General features: G+C 43.9%; 1 protein-coding gene across 4 annotated transcripts in view; it reads right to left on the bottom strand.

The window, feature by feature from the left end:
- The window catches only part of LOC144783182 (uncharacterized), a 273,155-nt gene that overhangs the window by 94,644 nt on the left and 165,525 nt on the right, over nt 1-12,986 (bottom strand). For all 4 annotated transcript variants that reach the window (XR_013601430.1, XM_078662328.1, XM_078662349.1 and 1 more), the window contains one exon: nt 6,748-6,854. The gene's annotated coding sequence lies outside the window, so the exon portion shown is untranslated. The remainder of the gene's footprint in view (nt 1-6,747; nt 6,855-12,986) is intronic.

The following is a 12,986-nucleotide window of genomic DNA, read 5'->3' as shown; positions in this document are numbered from 1 at the left end:
CCCACCTAGTACAAAATTTTGCAAATAAAGATCAGCATTGTTTTACTTACCATGGTATCGACCATATCAAAGCAGACCCACGTGGTGGGAACAGACTTCTGATGTTGAGAAGACGTGAAGTTCAATGGTTGATTAAACTGAAGGCCGTGGAATGCGGTCTCAATGTTGATCATGAATATGAATTTTACCTGGGCAATTGAAGTTGAAGTATTATGTACATCTTGACATTATGAATGAAGAGCTTGAGCATGTTCTATTGACATGTTATGTTGTTGTTTTGTCGCCCCAAGGACATACACAATATCCGATGTACACAATGTATCACGTAGAATTGTTGAGACTGTGATGCTTCTATGTTAAATAGATGCTATTAATGCTAGTGTTAATTTTGACTTTATATATTGGCGTTAAGGATATCTATCGTCCAGCTACCCCTCACTTATGTATAGGTGAATTGAGTATTTGAAACGATACATAAGGATTTGTGTAACCCATGTGTACCGTGGACTGCTTGGTTAACGCATTGTAGCAAGAATAAGCTAAACATTACATTATTGAGACATAATGATATCATACGTTTTGCTAACAAAATTACTTGTGGTTCATAACTACTGTATACGGTACATGACCTCTTAGTTATGATTTGGGCTTAATTTCGAATGTAGCCTTTTAATGATGGCGCTGCAAGTAAATCCATATAGTATTTAAAATATACTAATAATGTTAGATATAACTTGGAGTACCTCCTAAGTGATGATTACGTATTTCTAGCCATTATTATGCGGATATACAACTACTATTAGGGCGAACTAAACCATTACAAAATGGCGCACTCAGAATTGGTGCTTTTACGCGTTGACCGGATATCTATATTAAGCCATTACAAGATGGCGCGGCAAGTTAATTCAACCGCTATACTTTATTAACATTCTTTTATAAGTACTATACAGTACTTCAAAAATATTTTAATTATGGTAGACATAACTTGGAGTACCTCATGACAGGGGATTATATATCTCTAGCTACCAACTTGCCGATATGCGATTACTGTTAGGGCGAACCACACCATTACAAAATGGCGCCCTTAGAATTGATGCTTTACGCGTCGACCAGATATCTATATTAAGCCATTACAAGATGGCGCGGACGCAGAACGCCACGGAATACGCGACTCGGAAGATATTGCATGGTGAGTTTGGAACGGTGATACTGCTATGAGAGCAAGCATTAAAATAGTTATACTTATGAATGTATGGCTTTAATTTCAGATACGTACTCGTATGGAACAGATATTTGGATATAGTGAATTAGGATACAGTGGAGAGTCTTAACGCTTCACATCGTACATTAGGTGAGATTACGATTTAGATATGGGATATAAGGTGCCAGATACCAACTGGTTAGATGATAGTTGGTAATTACTGATTTAGATATGTGACCTATATATTGAATACATTGTTTGTAGATGTGTATACGCTCCATACTCGCCTGAGGATAACACAACCACTTTTGTACCTGGATGCAATGAAAGTTATAAGATCCAGATGTTGTCTTGACTTGACAGAGACTATCAAACATTGATTTGGTGAGTGTCTACTACGTTTTAATGATTAATGTACGAGGTACTGCAATTTACTGTCAGATTTACTTGTGCAGTTATCTTATTAAAATGGATTTACTTGTAGGGTTAGACATGTAAAACTCGAATTGGAATTGAACTACTATTGATGCTGACGAGCTATTGGATAAGTGCTACCGTTATTGACCCCAACATTAGAGATTTCTTTGAGTTAATGGTGAGTCATTTATTTGAAACTAATAGATAGCATGCAATGCGTGATCCAGTTACCCATGCATCATATGGTGATCACAAACCATTTATTTGATTTAATTAGTATACATAGAGAATGTTAAATATTCTAAGAGTACAGAAGCACGAATTTGGCGGACATGTTTCTTCTTTCGCAATCACATTGATAATCTTTGAACTAAAATTTGGTTTGAGGGTGTATCCCCTTCACTTTCTTTAAATTGCTTTTTTTACAGACGCATGTTGAAGCAAATGCTGATATTTGGATATGTTACTGTACTTAGAATGGATTGTAATTGTTTTGGGTTGCAGCCCTGAAGAAGTCATATGCTGACGAGCTATTGGATAAGTGCTACCGTTATTGACCCCAACATTAGAGATTTCTTTGAGTTAATGCCCTGAAGAAGTCATTGTCTTACAGACAGACGAAACACGTGTTGGCTGCGCATTTGAATAAATCGAATTTTCCAAAGACACTTTAATTTGTTTTGGACTGAAGATTGGATGATTATTGATGATTGAAGATAACACTTGACAAAGACAAAAAAAGAAATATTTGCTGAGTGCTCGGAGGAATATCTAATTATTAACCATTGGTTGCTTCAGAGGTTGTGGTAACCGATCTCTATTCTCTTCCTGAGCACCGACCTTACTTATTACTTTTGAAATTGACTATTTTACCTATACATTGCTGTGCGCTCCTATTAACCGTTACCATTTTTTGCTGTTGTTAGGATAAGGGAGTTGCACACCTAAAATAAAACTTTTAGAAAATAGCCAATATTTATCTGTGCATAACAAGACCAAAACGATAGAAATCCGACATACATAAATCAAGATACGAGTTTTGTAAGAATCAGCTCAAAATAAAGCTCCTTGAAGTCGATATACGGGGCTATTGCGGCATCGTGATCAATAAATCCAACAGTTCAGGCCGACTGCAAGAGGTGCCAGCCACATATTGTGCTGAGACGACCCACAAACAGTACCTTGGAAATGTAGGGTGTTGTAGACCTTGCGATGAGATACGAAGATGCTGTGTCGCCGGTGTTGGTAAGCGTCAGCTCAGGAGGTCAGTGCCGAACTCATCGGGCCCTTGAAGTCACACACATTGCAGATCGAACTCCGTGAGGTTGAAGTCAGGATCGCTGGTGTCGACGGGGCCGAGGCTGCGATGCGAAGTGGGACGATGCGACGTGTGGTGCCCACAGGTCACGGTGCAGGCAGCAGCTCATTGATGGCATCTGGTGGCGTACGTGAGACTAGGGCTGCGATTTGAAGCAGGGCGATGTGACGTGCCGTGTCCACAAGTCACGGTGCAAGCAGCAGTGTGGCATTGTTGCTGAAGCGCTGTCATCGGTAGACTCAAGGCTGCGATGCGAAACAGGGCGATGCATTGTGCAAGTCCCGTGGGTCTCAGTGCAAGCAGCAGCATCATTTAATGATGCTGTAGTCGATGGCCCTGATGTCAGAAGATCAGGTCAGCAGTGTGGGACCGGCGATGCTTTGTATACCTCACGAGCGGCATCCACAAACCACAGTGCAGGCAAGGCATCATTGACGATGTTGCGGCGTTGTCAGTGATACCAGGGCTGCGATGTGAAGCGAGGCGGTGTGGTGCCCTTAGATCAAGGTGTAAGCAGCGGCTCGATGACGTCATCAGGCGGCAGCAGTGAGACCACGGTTGCATTGTGAAGCGGGGCGATGTTTCATGAGGGGCCGTCAGGCCATATGCAGACAGCGGCGTCAGCGATGGTGTCGATGTTACTTTTTCTGCTGTTGCAGTATGAACACGCAGTTCCCAGTGCTGGTAAGCAGATTAAATTGAAGTCTTTGATGTTCCTAAGACTTTTAACAGGAGGCAAAGCCTACCTTGTGCCCTTCGAGAAACTTAAACAGCAGAATGAAGAAAGTTCAGTTCAGTCCTTTTACTGTCCAAACAGAAGAAGCACACAGCAGGCCAACACAGTAAAGCACTCAGCGAAGTGGTAGTCCTCCTGACAGCATTTCCAACTCTTCTTCTTGGCAGTGTCCTTAGTCCACAGAGTATTTCACCATCCAGACATCTAAAAACAAACTGCTACATGTTCTACCTTTTAAATACACTGCACCCTGCCCATGGGGTTGCCTTGGGCCTACCTTAGGGGTGACTTATATGTAGTAAAAGGTAAGGTTTGAGTCGGGCAAGTGGGTGCACGTGCCTGGTCGATATGACATTTTAAAACTGCACGCACACAGACACTGCAGTGGCAGGTCCGAGACACATTTGAAAGGCTACTGGTGTGTGTGGCACAATCAGTGATCCAGGCTCTGGGCAAACATAGTGCACTTTACTAGGGACTTATTAGTAAATCAAATATGCCAAACATGGATAAACCAATCGTTAATACAATTTTCACAGAGAGCATATGCATTTTAGCACTTAATAACAGTGGTAAAGTGCCCAGAGTCCTAAAACCAACAAAAACAGGTCAGAAAAATTAAAGAGAACAAAAGCAAAAGGATTGGGGATAAACCTGAACAATGCATGAAATCTATACATCTTGATGGTTACAGGGGACTTGAAAAACCCCAAAACAACTTTGAAAGGCAAATCATTGTCACTAACACCTCCCGAGCTCTGTACCTAGGTGTAACAATAGCAGGGACAGAGAAACTCTCATAACCATCCCAGATAAGATCTTCCAATACCCAGGCTTCTTGCACCATCACTATATCAAATTTAGGATTGTACTCAGTGCGATCCTGGTGCCACAACTTAGACTGATAGACAGCAGTATTCCAGCATACTAATTGAATCAAAGAGTCTATCCTGCTAGCTGTAACCAAAGACAAAGGTCTCACAGAGTCAGGGCAATACTTTAAAAAGTTTGTACTACCTTCAGATATATAACAGCTAGATGGTAGTCAGCTGATAGCCTCTAGACCCGAAAGTCTAGAGGCTAAATTCGAGAGGAGATTGAGCATGACAGCCATAATGTTTGGCAAAGGTCGCTGGGATGCTTGCACCACCCTAGGTTGTAAGTGTTTGTAAAAGAACACCAGTTGTACCAGATCAATACTCTTGGCCATATGTCTCTATTGGTTATTGCAAAAGAGCAAACGACGAGCTAAGCTCGGATAACAACAATCGATAACAATACAATCCCTTTTCAGTTGCTTAGCCGAAGAGCCAATCCACCTGAACCTCCTGACAAACAGAATATCTTTATTTTCCATAACATGAAAATTGGTGTTTTGACGTGGCCAATAACAGACCTTCATTTTAAGTTGGATGGTAGATTCCCAAACAGAAGGGGACAAAGGTGGCACATTTGTCAAAACGGCAACATATGGGCAGCATTCGGGGGGGAAGGTTTAAAAGTGAATGGAATAAGCCTGCTTGTTCATTTTCTGTACCAATACAACGTTATTACTTTCCTTACGAACAGACTCCCCCAGCTTGAGACATTAAAGGGCCAGAGGATACGTGCAGCAGGTATCATGTTGCTAGAACTAGAGTTTAACTGCAGGATTATCTGTCTCAACCAGCACTGTGCAACAGTAGACTCCATAATCCTCTACCTCTCCACCAAAGGAGCCAGACTGGCCTCAATAATCACCTTCAGTTGCTCAAGTAGCTGATCCAGGATGGTTTCACTACTATCACTAAAGTTATTCCTGGAATCTTCATTACACACTATAGCTGGGGAATCTTTACCAGGACACTTTTACAGGGTGTTTATACATGATACCAGCCCGTTTTGGCTGTCTTATCCCTTTAGCTCGTGGTCTTCCATCGCTCACTTGTGAGATTACTGAGTTATTTGAGTCCACTCTCATCACAAACATTCCAGGCCCTCAGAATCAGCTGCTGGTCCATTGCCAGTAGCCAAAGATTACCCAGATGGCTGATTGGCTCAGGGGAGAATAACAGGAGCAACCGGACACAGACCTAAATCAAGGGAAAGGCGCCGGCCCGCAAGGTCTATCTCCTTGGAGATAACCTCTACTGCTCTGGCCAAAAAGAGTTCAGAGCAGTACTACGGGACTCACAACTTGTTTTATCTTGATCCTTGACATCTTTTTTTTTTTCTTTCACATTACATCTTTAATTGATGAAAAGAAAAGAAAGACGCTTGAGTGACAGGTTGTAGACAAGTCCCACCAAACTAGAAATCCTAGGAAGCACATTAACAACACAACCAGACCGAAAATGTTTACACTTGCAGTTACCACCCAGTCAGGGCCCACGCATAGGTAAGAAATAAATATCATCAGATAAATGTTGCTACTAACCTGAGAGGATTTTTGGAACTTTGAGTCAAACGAAATGGCCCAGCCCAGGTGCATCCCACACTGTGGGAGTATGCACTCGACTGGCACTCTACCTTGCCCCGCCTCAGAGTCTTGGCTAGGAATTATGGGCCTTATGGCCCTCAGCCGCCCCAACAAAAGTCTGCAGCAGTCCGATCTCCTGCGTTCCGGGTGTCCCAGTGGGAGTTTATGCGCCTGACTGCTGCGCTTCAGCTTCCCCCCCCCCCTCAGGGCCTTAGCAAAGAATGATGGGCCTTGTGGTCTTCCACATCCCGAACAACAAAGTCTACAGGAGCCAGAACTTAAGAATATGATATTAACCCCTTGGCCGTGGGGGTAATTCCCCCGCTGTGCTGAGGGCGGGGGGCGCGCACAGCGCCCCGGTGCTTATGACGAGCTCAGCTCGTCATAAGCCACGGTGGCCGTGTGCTCATGACGAGCTGAGTTGGTCACGGCCACGCCCGTTTCTTTGGAACGCTCAGCACAGCAGGGGAATAAGCCCCGCGTGCGAGCGTTGCGGCCGTTATGACGAGCTCAGCTCGTCATAAGCACACGGCCATCGTGGCTCATGACGAGCTGAGCTCGTCATGAGCATAGGTGGGGTTAAGAGTTAGTCACATTGATATACTCATTTGACTTACCTGTTGTAAGACCTGCTGAGTTTGGCAGCCCAGAAGATTTACTGATCGAACCTCTGGCATACGACTGCGCAGGGGGTGTGTGGTAAAAAGGCTGTGGTGTTCTGCAGCTGAAAAAAGAAACACAATCACTTTATTTGGGGGTAGATATACACATGCTTTGATGGAAAGATCATACTTCATGTTTGGTCATTGAATTAAAACAAGGAAATACCTCAACACAAGAAGAAGAACAGCTATCATTGGGCACATGCAGTCAGGTGCGGACTTGTGTGAAGACCACTAACAATGGGGAGGATTCTTGTGAGGAACTAGCTATTTCTAAGAGGATCAATCTTTTGCGAGGCTTTGTGGCAGCTACTTTGCACCAATAGCTATAAAACTAAAGCATGAATGTTCGTACACAGCTTTGCACAGTTTAGCAAGATGCTGCTGTTGTTGTAAATCTTTATTCGATTATTTTAAAAAAGATCATAAAAGAGTAAAACATACACATGACAAATATCAATGTGACAAAAGCAAGTGAAGAATAGAGCTACATGATAAAGAAATACATAATCATTAAGAACATTAAAGAGCATTCGATTCGAGAATAAACATCTATAATCCAGATGTGCTAAAAATTAGCTGCATGGCACCAATACAGCGTGGTTTTTTAGGAAGGAACCTACAGCAGAACAGACTGACGACTCAGACAGCATACGAAGGTAGTGAAAGGCTGGTACACTTTAGGATCACAGTGCGCAGTACAACAGACTACTAAACAGACCCGGTGTATTAGTATTGAGTCCAGGGACCAAGAGGGATGTCCAAAGATGGACCACGGTACTCACAAAGCGCATTTAAGCACTAGATCAGTGGGCCCCTCCTCCTTGACGCAGGCTCCTCAAAGCTGCTGGGGGATGTAGTTCCACACCAGCAGAAGGACACAATATACGGCAGTCAAAGCTCCTGAGGTGCAGAACTCACACAGCTTTTTTAAGCACAAGATCAGCAGGACCCCTCATCTTTGCTGCAGGTTTCTCGAAGCTGATGAGAGATGTAGCCCCACATCAGTAGCAGTATGCGGCAAGATGCAATTCTTACCATATATCCGGCTGACGCTGTATTCTTTTCTAGAATTGGAACAGCGTTTCTACAGTAACTTTGAATCTAAAGCAGCTAGTGTAAATAATTGACAACCATGAAGCGTTCCAGGTATTGAGAGATTTGGTGAGAGTTTAAATATTGAGACTTCTAGAAATGATTGAGAAACCAGTGTGTGCTAAAAGCAGTTGAACTCTGTTGTAACCACAACATGAGACAGAGTGGTATGTAGATAACAAGCTTTATTTAACGTCAGCAACAAGACATCGGCGCGCCCGCTGCCTGCAGTCAGCCTGTGAGAACTGACAGCTGGCATCCGGCGCTCGGCATAGAACCTTCGGCATTCCAGCATTCCACGGCGGGGCGTGGAGCGGAATGACGTCACAACATACCCCCCTTTCCTCTACACGCAGGTAGGGAATAAAAAGGAAAACAATGGGAAGGAAAGGCATGTAAATGTCAGAAGCATAGAACATAACAATAAATCATCCGACAATGAAGTCATGCAAATGCTGAGGGGGTCTCCTGGCCCGTAAGGGTCTCTGATAGGATTGAGCTCTATGGAGATCAGGTGAGTCATCATTTGTGTTAAATGGCCTTTGACTATTGCTCAGGTTATCCCCACCAGGGCCTGGTGCCTTCACTCCTACACCTGTGGGAGCACTGTGGAGCAATTGACTGTCATAAGCCAACATGTACCCAGAACATGAATTCCTGGTAACCACTTTACTAACCACGCTTTTGGGAACATGATCTCGTGAGCAGTACTTTGCTACCCTCCGTAGGTTCCACTTTTCACCATTCTCTAACACAATGGGTGTGCTTCCTTTACCTGGAAGGGTCCTCGAAATTTGCATAAGCCTCTTACCCAGCGTCCGGAACGGACCTTGACCCAGTCACCAGCAATTATGCTGGACACATTCTTTTCCTTGTCGTGCACTCTACAGGAAGCATGCTCAGGAATGCTCACATCACATCCATTCTCTTTCTTTCCTTCAACCAATTCTCTGATCCACGGAGGCACCAGTTTTGAAGCTGGTTTCCTACCCCGCATGGCGACAAAGGGAATAGCTCCTGTTTTTGCATTTTCTGTCGTGCGATAGGCCCATACCAACTCGCTCAGAGTCTCCTCAATGTCAAGATTATTGGTTATTGCCAAACTTATTGCGCCCTTGATCATGCGATTGGCTCTCTCGACAATCCCATTGGATTGCGGGTTGTACAAAGTCGTGAACGTGTCTTTAATACCACACTCACTCAGAAATTCTCTCATCTCACCAGAAGATAGCTGAGTCCCGTTGTCCGTAATAAGGACAGCGGGATGACCCTCCTCCTTGAAAATCATGCGCAAAACCTTAATGGTAGTTTGAGTGGTTATTTCAGGGAGTAGGTAGACAATGAGCCACCGAGTATGAACATCCATTACCACTAACCCAAATCTTTTGCTGGGGTGAACACCCGGCATTGGCCCAATGAAATCGAGGCATATGCTGTGCCACACTACACCCGGGTCATGGATGGAATTTGGGACAGATTGGGGTCCCACCTTGAGTCGCTTCTCACTTTCGCGGCACTCACTGCACCTCTCCACCCAATCGACCACCTCACCATCCATACCAGGCCACCAAAATTCGTTCCTCAACCGTTTCCTCGTAATGGTTTGGCCCAGATGCCCTTCATGCGCCAAGTCAAAGAGTCTTTTCCGAATGCCAAATGGGGGAATTATTTTGTCTCCACGCACGATGACCTGACCAGCAACGATTGACAATTCGTCAATGACTGCATTAAAAGGTCTAATGCTGATAGGCAAGGTGCTCTCCCTACGTCTACCTTTTGAAATGAGATTCATAACATTCTTTAGCACTTCATCCTTAGACATAGCTTCCACCCACTCTTTCTTACTGACTGCGCCGCTACTCCACTGAACTACATCTTCGATACTGGCGATTGCACCTTCACTTTCTTTTTTAGAAACTCCTGTCCTGTCTACGTCCTCCCAATTCAAGGACAGTCGTGACATGCAGTCGGCCTGTACATTGCGCCAACCTGAAATAAACTCATCAAAATTGTACTCTTGTAGTCTAGAGGCCAACCTTGCTAGTCTGGCTGACCACTTTCCTGTTCCACCTGGTGAGAGTATCTTCAACAATGGTTTATGGTCAGTGCGGAGTTTGAATCTACGCCCCCACACATACATCCTGAAATACTCCACACCCCAAGCGGCTGCTAGGGTTTCCTTTTCTATCACAGAGTAACAGCGCTCAGTGGTAGTCAGAGTACGAGAAGCGAATGCCACTGTTTTCTCATTGGTGCCGTCACACTGCGACAACACAGCTCCTACGCCAGTATCACTTGCATCCACAGTAATGATGGTTTTCCCATCTACACTAAATGGAACCAAAATGCCTGCATTGCATATTTCTTCCTTAATGTCAACAAAACACTTCTTCTGGTCATCCCCCCAACAAAACTTGATCCCTTTACTCATGAGCACTTTTAGTGGTTCAGTCTTACTTGCAAAGTTCCTCACAAACTTTGAATAGTACTCGATTAGCCCAATAAACGAGCGTAGCTGGTTTCTGTTGGTGGGGACTGGAGCCAATTTTATAGAAGCTAGCAAGTCTCTCTTTGGTTTTACGCCATCTGACGAGATGGAATGCCCCAGATATTCCACCTCGGTTGCCAAAAATGTAAATTTTTCCCTGCGTAATGTCAGACCAGATTCTAGGATTCGTGCCAGGGCATCTTTCAATGCAGAATTATGGTCACTCACACCCTCACCAAATACCAAAATGTCATCCTGGAAGTAAATTACATTTTTTATGCCTTTGAAAATCTCCGTGACCATTCTCTGGAACACGCTCGCAGCCGAACATAACCCAAAGGGCATCCTCGTGAATTGAAATATCCCCTCATTGGTGATGAAGGCTGTGAGGTGTTTTGATGACTCATGCAAGCGTATCTGATGGTAAGCATGACGAAGGTCAAGTTTAGAAAATAATTTTGCCCCTTTGAGCATCACCATCAGTTCCTTTATGTTGGGCAAGGGAAAGGTGTCAGGGATTACATTCTGGTTTAAACTCCTGAGGTCAACACAAAAGCGTAATTTACCATCAGCTCGTTGTGAAATAACAACCGGGGAAATCCATGATGAACACTCAATAGGTTCTAAGACCCCATTGGCTAGCATCTCATTCAACATTTTCTTCACCTCCCCCTTACCATGATGGGAACCTTTCTCAGTTTGTGTTGCACTGGGACCGCATTACTTTTCATCCTTATCTTATGTACGTATCCCTCCAGATTACCCAGCTGATCTCTAAAAACACCCTTACACCCTTCCAGGATGTCTGCCACAGAGAGATCATCTACCACCATGACCTGTTCTACTGCATGTGGGTCAATTTTGATATGGAGGTCAAACTGGTGATATCACCCTAAGATTGGAGGTCCTGATTCAGCTACATATACCTTACCCCTCACAGATCTTCCTTTAAAAACAATCACTGTTGCCATGTAACCAAGTATGTCTATCTTTTCACCCTGATACCCCCCTGGATTTATATCTTTGGGCAACAGCTTCTTATTTGGCCACTCTTGTTTGAATATTTTTTTTGGTATGATAGTATATAGTGACCCCGAGTCAACCATCAAGTCAACTTTTTTATCACCAATGACAAACCCAGCCTTAGGCCTGTTTTTCCTCCTTTCGTCTAAATTATGAGGTTCAGTGAGAAGAATTTCTCCATCCTCCCCACCCCCGCAAGACGAAGGTTCAACACACAAAATCCTATCAGGCTTGTAAGAGCATTCAGTAAACTCATCTGATAACATTGCCACCTTTCCCTTGTTGGCATCCCTGCACATTCTTTCAAAGTGACCCCTCCGGCGACACTTTCTGCATTCCATCCCAATGGCCCAACACTGCTTCGAGTCGAAAGTGTGGTAAGCACTGCCACACTTTCCGCAAACCTTGTTCCCGAACCTACTTGGATATGCTCTACCCCTGTTAGCATTCTTCACACCTTTAAACTTGGTAGAGGCAGCTACATCCCCTTCACAACCCTCTACAACAGATGTTTCACCTTCACAAGACATGCTAACTTTGTTGTCCCTACGATCCATTTCTTTCATGCAAGAGTCTGACTCCTCTATTATTTTTGCAATGTCAATTGCATCCTTGAGAGAGGGGTCCTTTGCGGCCCATAAACGTTCCTGAGTCTTCCTGCTTCAGTCATAGGGCCAAATTTGCACTTCAAAGAAAGTTCACGAAGTCTTGTGACAAAGTCATCAATTGACTCTCTAACTCTCTGTGGCTGGGTATAAAACTTGTACCTTCTCAACGCTATGTTTGTTTCCTTTGCAAATCTCAATTCTAGCCTTTTTCGTGCCTCCTCATAGACATCCTCAATGGGTTGACCACGCTCATTATTGGCAACAGGCAAATATTTAAAAATATGTTGTCCTTCTTTGCCTAAGTTAGTAAGCAGAATTGCCTTTTTCCTGTTGCTGCTGTAGTCCAGCGCATCCAAGGCTTCCAGGTAATTACCGAACACCTCGATCCACTCATCCCACTCTATGCTTGGATTCCCTGGCTGATTGAGAAAGTGAGGAGGCGTAGACACTGCAGATACATCAAGGGCACTTACATCCATTTTAACTCAAATGTATGCTCCCAACCAATTCAATTGTCTTATTTCTAGGCACTGTCATATACAAGGTTCAGTCTTTAGGCAAATGTGTTTTCTCATAATTATATGGCCAACATATACCACAATATACCATGAGGTGGCGCTGTTACCTAAGACTTACTGCACTTTTCTGTTAAATGTGCCAATTACACGTGAATGTGAATACAAGACAGAGCGTAGCTTATTCACCTCGCAATTTCTTATTTTCTTGCCTCTTTTATCTCAGAAATTGCAGCTTTCCTTTTTCCCTTTCCTATTTTACGTGCGCATCACTTCCTTGCACTTTCCTGACACGAAGCTTGAACTTCTCCTCACATGACAGCCTACAGCTGACTGCTCGCTGTCAAACTCGTCAAAACACCACTTTCCGCTCTTCACAAATCATGCGAGGTGTTTCCTAACTTTTCTCTCAATATTACATTGAGCATTCCACTCTGTCAAAGTTGCCAAGCTGGTTCTTCCAGA

This window comes from Lissotriton helveticus, chromosome 1_1 (genome assembly GCF_964261635.1).
Source record: "Lissotriton helveticus chromosome 1_1, aLisHel1.1, whole genome shotgun sequence".
Taxonomy (NCBI): Eukaryota; Metazoa; Chordata; class Amphibia; order Caudata; family Salamandridae; genus Lissotriton; species Lissotriton helveticus.
Note: the sequence above shows the minus strand (reverse complement) of the source record. Positions and strands in the feature narration are given on the sequence as shown.